Source organism: Chroicocephalus ridibundus, chromosome 3 (genome assembly GCF_963924245.1).
Source record: "Chroicocephalus ridibundus chromosome 3, bChrRid1.1, whole genome shotgun sequence".
Lineage (NCBI taxonomy): Eukaryota > Metazoa > Chordata > Aves > Charadriiformes > Laridae > Chroicocephalus > Chroicocephalus ridibundus.
This window is the reverse complement of record NC_086286.1, coordinates 97,982,196-97,990,327: the sequence shown is the minus strand read 5'-3', so window position 1 is coordinate 97,990,327 and position 8,132 is coordinate 97,982,196. Positions and strand designations below refer to the sequence as shown.

Genomic DNA, 8,132 nt, shown 5'->3' with positions numbered 1-8,132 from the left:
GTAATCAAGATGGGGAGCTGATGCTGTTGCTTGTTTTAATCAATCCATGAAATGAAAGCGATTATAAACCACACCAGCACAATGTATCCCCATGAGCCTCTTGTAATTGGGATGATCATTTAATTGGCACATTCTGCTTCCACTGGGATGTGCCATTTAAGAGGGATCTAGTTTACTCTGCAGTTACAGGGCTTGTTATATGATCTCCTGAGCTAATATTACTTGTATTGTAAAGAAAAATGAAAAAGATATATAGACTTTTCATCTTTATTTTGTCAACTGCACGAACTACAGGAGCTTTGGTTCTTACAGTGAGCTGAGAAAATAAGAAAAGGACAATTATGCTGTTGGGAAGGAATGCATGTTTTTCCACTGTGTTAAAAGGATAAGAGGAAAAACCTTCATTAGAAGCACTCGTGCAGTATAATCGACATAGCTGCATGGAAGAGAGATGAACAGGGAGAATGCAAAGAAAGGGTAATATAAGGGGGGGAAATGACTGAAAAATAAGTAATTTAAGGTAAGTACTGATTCTTGTGTATAGGTTTGAATTTATTTATTTATTTATTTATTTATTAAGAATATAAATGTATGGAAATAGCAGAATCTATTTTAACTATATTCCAATAATTTTGTATTAGACTACGTAGTATTAGATTAATTGTTCTTCTCCTAGTAAGGTGTGTAAGGAGGTACTATCATAAACAAATTCATCTCTCTCATCAGCTTTCAACCCCTATTGAAGGTACAGGGACTTGTATAGCTAATGCAACTCCAGGTATTCAGATTATCTTCCCAGAAACTTCCAGCTGACAAAATAAAGAAGTAGCACACATGCATTTTCTGTTCTCTAGCTCACAGCTTCTTTACAAAATAAAATAAAACAATAAATAATAAAAAAAAAGAAAGCAAACAACACCACCAAAAAACCTTCTTCAAGTATTTTTCTTTCAAGGAATATATTTCATTATATTCCCAAAGGTATACCCTTCTACAAAACTGGGATAACTTATCATTCTATTAGTGATGAAAATACGTTACAGCTAATAAGGGCTGGAATTTGGCTTATAGAAAAAGTAATTTACAAATAAAGGAAATTGCACAGCTGTCTACATCTCCTTTACGTATAACTTTTCATATTCCTTCAACTGTTTCATTTTTAATTTGTTTTTCCTACACTTTTAATTTGATAAATTAAAAGACACCTTATTCCAGACCTCCATCGTGAATTGGAAGAACTCCACAACAGTTTATTTTCTATGCTATCTGGATAACCTGTTTTCAGGAGTACTAATGGAAAATAGCTTACAGGGATGTTTGGTAGGGCAAAACTTTAAAAAATATGCTTATTTCACTGAGTAAAAAGTAAGAATGCAAATTTCAGCTCAAATGCAAGTTCAAATCAACTCTGGAACAAACAGAAACCTGATAGAATTAATATGGTACTGACAAACAGACTGTGAATTCTGGTTTGCAAAAGGATAAATGTATCTTATAAATACACACTTGGTATATACATTTTGAACTTACTTGCTAACATTTTCCAGTGAAAATCCCTAATTGTCCCTGAAGCCTATTACCAGGCTCTTGCCAGAGCAACACCATGTAATTTGTGACCACTAAGCTTCAGTGGGTCCCCATAGTCCATGTTGCTTGTCCCTTCCACTCTGAGGATATGCTGGTAAAGAATCTGATTTCCCACACCTCTATTAGCATCCTCTGCCCTGGCCACTTTTTTAAGCCAAGAGGAAGAACCTTCTACTTCACTTCTCAGGGTTGGCTTCTACCTATGCACCAGTCACCCAGAGAACTTCCACATTCCTTCTCCAATAGATGTAAACCCTATTATATGGATTTTGTATTGTAGCAGCCTAGGGTTTTAGGTGTCATCTTTATATGGAAGTAGGTGATATCTTAGCAACATATATTTAGTGGATGTTATTCACATGATTTTCACCTTCTTTGTCTAATTCTTACTTAACTGCACAAGTCTCTTCTTTGTTGCCTTGATTGTCACTCACCTTCCCTTGTTTCATCTTCTCGCTGCCATTTCCCATACAGATACCCTGTCTCTTGCTTTTTGCTTTGTTTTTCTTTCATTTAACTTGCTTCACTACACAGATGCTTTCCCAACTATCAGTCATTTTGCCTGCTCCTGACATTCATTAGTAAGGAAAACATATCTATCAAGGCCAGACTCTCACAATCTATGCAATCTAAAATTCCCAGTGCTTTAACAAGAATGTCATTTCAGAAACGTTGAACAGCAACACTGAAGTCGATAGCATCTATGCCTACTCAGTAGCTAAAAATCAAGCATTGGAGGTAGATTTATGAGAATAATACTGTGTATATGGCCTTGCAAACAAAGAAACAAACAAGAATACCAGAAAAATGTAAGATGAAAGCACAGAAAACCATCATTATTGTGTCAGCCTTCAATTATTTCTCAAAGTTATGTTTGTTTTCTGAATGTTTTCTTTCTGACTGTCTTTAATTTCAGTCTTTAATTTTTCCAGGAGAATGATGACATCAGTTGCCACTTGGAGAAAGGTAGTTTACTGCTAGATTAATAACAATGTCGATATTAAAAAAAAAAAAAAAAAAAAAAAAAAAAAAGCTGGATTGCTACATGAAATGTTGGGCATCTTAGAGACAGTGAATATAAAATATTTTCTCAGTTCATTAATATTAAAGCAAGAAATAGTTTTTATTACTTAAATCAGGTATACCAATATTTTGTTAAATAATTACAAATATTTTGTCATTTAAGCTGGAATATTATTTCAGTTATGGTTAGTTCAGATTGACAGGAATTAAGTGGAATCATGATGGTAAATACATCACATAAAATACCTGATCAGATTGTTATAGAGCTATTGATTCAGCAATGATGTTCACACTGATACTGGAAGGACAATATTATTTCCTTTGTGTTTTTGCACCTATTCCAAGGTAAAGCGTTTGTTAGCAAGCAAATATCTTGCATTTTACTTGTGGATACAAGTAATGTTTACCATTTATGTGTTCGTTAAACACAGATGAATACACCTATATCTGTATAATAATTTTGGCATACCTAGACTTTCATTTAAGTCTATTCTCGGTTTCATTAGATATCTATTACAGAGTCTTATTAACTTTAACTGAACTTCATTATTTCCCCAAGAGAAGTTTTCCATTGTGTTTATTCTCTCAAACTCACTCGTCAACTATTCATGTAATTTATTGTTTGATTTATATGTATATTCTTAGCCAAAGAAATCAGGTAGACCTACATAATACCATAAACGTCTGTCCAAAATGTCTTCATTTTGCAGTCACCACCACATTTCTTTTCAAGGTAAGATAGAGTAACTCTCTAAGTATCTACAGATTTCCTCTTTCAGATGTGTAATGAGGAGACCAACACAAAGTAACACCTTCAAAAACAGTTTCAGCCTGGCTCATTTTTACATGCATCCTTCACTTTAAATTCAGCAAGGTTGAAAAAGAATTAAGCAGCCAAGAAGCAGGCATAATATGGTTTGGGTTTTTTTTCATAGTAAAATGCAGTAATACTGGTATTCTGCTCCAAAAAGGGTGGTAAGTCATTCAGAGGAAGTGTTGTACATTGCAAATGGCAGAGGCCAGTCAAAGAAATAGAACTAAAACCAAAATATTGAACTAGAGATTGCTTAATAAAGCCCCTACCCAGGGAGACGCAGTTATTAATTAACAATTCTAGCACCATTGAATATCTGAGATAGACAGACTTTGTAGCTGATGTGTTCTTTCAAAATACTTCTTTTGTTTTGTAAATTCCGAGGTCAATTTGCTTAAGGAAAAATTGAAAAAGCAAATTCCATCCCACAAACTTAAACTGACAGCTCCTTTATTGTTCAGGTCATCAACAAGTTTTAAAGTTAAGCTTTCAATATGATATTTTCCTTGTCAACAGCAATGGTGTTATACTTAATTGCTGAGGAGACTGAATAAAGATTTTTCCCTCCAAATAATGCAGGGGTATGAGTAGTTTAGTAAAAAGACTGTCAATCGTCCATCACTAGTCATACTAGCAAGCCAAAAACAGTCTCCTCCAGGACTGTCAATATAAAACCCCATTCTGCAACTTGACAACGTCTTTTAACTGCTACAGCTCTGCTGGAACTCAAGGCTAGCAACAATTGAGAGCATGCTCTGTTCTGGTGAAGGTCAGTGAAGTCAGATTTTGCTCAACTGACTGAATTATCAGATAATTTGATTACACTTTTCTTATGGAATACATGAAAAACATTTTCAGGTATCTGTAACTGAAAGAAATTGGGTAGGTCTGCCACTGAGGGATGTGTTTTTTACACTGGAAATATCCACTGCCACGTTCCAGATACAAAGCACAGATGTGCTAGAACCCCATGTATAGATGTAATAAATTCAATATTGGGAATAAACATATTATTATGTGTCTTTCTTCTCAGTAACAATGAACTTATAGGATGAAGAAATGTTTTGATTTTTTCTTTTTTTTTTTGTTTCCTGTAACAGTGTGTGCTAGAGCTCTAACACAGAAAATGTCAGCTCAAATGATTAAATTCTGGCAAAATAATAAGTAAATCAAAATGAATTCTACAATTTGAAGTGGCACCCTTCATAATCACTTACCATCTCAATTACAGAGTGTATACTATAATTTGTTTAAGAAAAGAGGAAATCATAATTGTGATTTCACAAATTTTTCAGTTGTTGTTGAAATTGTTGAAGTTCAACCTATTAATTATTCAACAGCAAAGTGAGAATCTGGAAGCACCGAAAGGGTGAATATAAAACCTGGATCTTTGAAGTCTGTTGCATTCTGGAAGGAAAGGTTTATTCATCTCAGGCATTACTCCCTCTGTGTTGAATATCCTTTAAATAAAGGACACACTTTTGATTTTATGCAGTTTTACTAAAGATCAGCATTAGTTGTAAAACATCTCTTTTCACTGTTGCTAACAACCCTTGAGCACTAATTTTATTGTTGTTGTTCTTTACATTGTTAGTAGGTTAACAATTTGAGAACTGTGTTCAACGATTAGAATCTGCCATCCCACATTATACAGAGATGTACCAGTTGAGTTGCCTTTAACTGCAGCAGTTTCCAGAATGGCTGGCTTTAATAGTTTTATTGACAGCAGAGTATTTAGGGTTCTGGAAGACACCACCTCATAAGCTGAAATGTGTAGAATTTTGACAACTTTTTGTTTGTTGATACATTTCTCCTAAACAACCCCTTTGTTTTTGAAAATAAAGTTATAGCTTAGAACTATCCTTGACTGCAAAAAAAAAAAAATCATTCCTAAGTTTAAACAAAGTCATGAGTAAAGCATAGGCAAGCTGTAAATTATGATCAGTATTGCTAAATAATAACTGGAGTGAGTAATAAAACCTTGCAAAAGAAGTATCTATATTTTATATTATGTTTGTCCTGTTAGAAGCCATAATTTAGTATTCCTCAGAACAAATATGACCCAATAACAATGTTTAGTTTGCTTCTCCACGGGATCTGAATAATCTTAACATTTCTTTAAAATAACCACCAGAGATAATAGAGCTCAATTTACATAGTTACCATATATACTTGAACATATTTATGCTCTGATAAAATTCAGAGCTTCATTAGGCTTTCACATCATGGAATAACAGTAAGAGAGGATCTTAATTTAATGCACACTAAAGATCTTTGAATATGACATTAGATATTAATTCTTGGACATGTATCACTTTCACCTTCACCAACTAATGTCTGTGGCTTGCACTTTGGCCTCGTCCCTAATATTTTTCTTTCTGTAGTCCTTTTGATTACTCTTTATGGGAAAGGACACTTCCATCCATGGCAGCTTTGGCTGACTGAGGTCGTACACAGAGGGGAAAAGGAAGAATTAGCACTCAGAAATGCTTTTCTTTTCAGCACCTTGTCTAAAAGGATGGGGTTTTCTCATGACTTTTGAGGCTGTCTGTGAAAACACAGTACAACTGCTTTTGATACGGTGTTTGCTAAGAGCAGTTCCTTAGTTGCCAACCTATTTATTTTGGTTGTACGATTTATCCCTGTAATACTTTAGCATTTTTATCACTCATTTCTTAAGTTCCATGAGTATATGGCTTTCATTGCAACTCTGGTGTGTGAGATCAGAGAAAATGGGAGAGAGGAAGTGGTATCTCTCCACTTTTTCTTTTTTTAATAATGAAGTGTTCACCTGACATAGACAACTAATTTCAAGAAAGGTTATTCACAGAACTGCGGACATCTTTTTTCCTTATAGAGTGCTTGTTACCAGTTCGGTAGCTAAACTTGTAGAGATGTGATGTTTAAAACCAGTCATATCTTTGATGTTTACCATTATTTAATTAATACAAAACTGGATGGAGTGGCTGGCACACTAGAGGGCTCTGCTGCTATCGAGAGCAACCTCTGGAGAAATGGGCTGACAGGAGCCTCATGAAGTTCAACAAAGGTGAAGTGCAAACTCTTACATCTGAGGAGGAACAACACCACGCTCACTATATGCTGGGCATCAACAGGCTGGAAAGCACTTTTGCAGAAAAGGACATAGGGATCCTGATGGAACATGAGCCAGCAATGTGCCCTTGTGGCAAAGGCGGCTAATGGCTGCATTAGTAGGAGTTTTGCTGGCAGGTCGAGGGAAGTGATCACCTCACCCTCTACTCAGCACTGGTCAGGCCACACTTGCTGTTCTGGACTCCCCAGCACAAGACATATCAAAAACAGTCCAACGAAAGACCATGAAGAGACTGGAGCATCTCTCTTATGACAAAAGGCTGAGAGACTTTTAGCCTGGAGAAGAGAAAGCTCAGGGGGAATCTTATCCATGGATATAAATACCTGAAGGGGGGGTGCAAAGGAGACAGGCCCAGGCTCCAGCACCCTGTGGCAGATGCGATAGGCATAAACTGGAACACAGGAGGTCCTGTCTGAACAGCAGGGAACACTTTTTTTTACTATGAGGGTGCCTGAGCATTGGAACAAGTTTGCCAGGGAGATTGTAGAGTGTGTATCCTTGGAGATATTCAAAAGCCATCTGCACATGATCCTCAGCAATCAGCTCTAGGTGACCCTGTTTGAGCAGGAGGGTTGGACTAGATGACCTCCAGAGGTTCCTTCCAGCATCAACCATTCTGTGGTTCCATGATTCTAGGCCTACAAAGCTCTCTGATCAGTTTACTGGATTTGTTATTGCTATAGTAGGGACCCAAAACTTTCTATGCATTGTATACGGAATTTCAAACGTATATCTACTATGGTGGAGAGTATGTAAGGAAGATCTGATTTTCCATGAGTTATCATCTTCTACTTGCTTACTACAGTTCTAGAAACTCATGCTTTTCCACTACATAAGTGTGATTCCTTCTGACTGACCATCCTGCTTCTCAGATGCAGTGGGCTGGTTATATTCTAACAAAAAGTGTATTCAAGAGCTAAATACAAACCATTCCACTGAGGAAAATCAAATAAGAACAGCATGAAAGACTGTCTTGGAAGGCAGTGACTAAGAGACCTAACAATCTCAGCATAAGCTTCTACTTTAGTGTTATGAGGATTAGTGAGATTCCTGGATATAGAGTAAAATTTATACGCGGGGAAACACTTTGGTCATTTTGTGGCAAAGATATTGTATCCCCCGGAATATCATGCTGTGTATAATTTTTGTGACCATTCTTTAAAGGAAATATGGATTATCAGAATGATTTATAAATAGTATGCAAGAAAAGGTCCTCGAACTGGCAAATAAATCTTATATCATAAGTCTTAAAAAGTTCGACTTTACCAAGGAGACCTTCAAGAAGTTACTCAATCACTAAACAAAGGAAGACATGGCAAAAAATATTTGTGAACAGAGGTTCTTCACAGCTGATGATAAGCACATAACAAGATACAGAGGATGAAAACTAAAATTAGATAAACTCAACCTTGAAATAAGAAGTAATTTCGTAGCTGTGAGGTAATTAGATATTAAGTAGAGTGCTAGGAAGCTGATGTTACTTTCAGCTCATATCTTCCTAGGAGAGATTAGGCTTCTTTATTGAAGAGTAAGTTTTATCCAGTCTAGGAAATAAAATGTTTAAAGGTGCAAAGGATGTAAGAGAAGATTAGG

General features: G+C 35.8%; 1 long non-coding RNA gene across 1 annotated transcript in view; it reads left to right on the top strand.

Annotated features, from left to right (window-relative positions):
* The first annotated feature begins 285 nt into the window (after positions 1-285).
* Positions 286-8,132, top strand: part of LOC134512599 (uncharacterized) — a 78,318-nt gene continuing 70,471 nt past the window's right edge. Inside the window, exons 1-2 of the long non-coding RNA XR_010070171.1 lie at positions 286-520; positions 2,520-2,553. This is a non-coding gene — a long non-coding RNA (uncharacterized LOC134512599). The remainder of the gene's footprint in view (positions 521-2,519; positions 2,554-8,132) is intronic.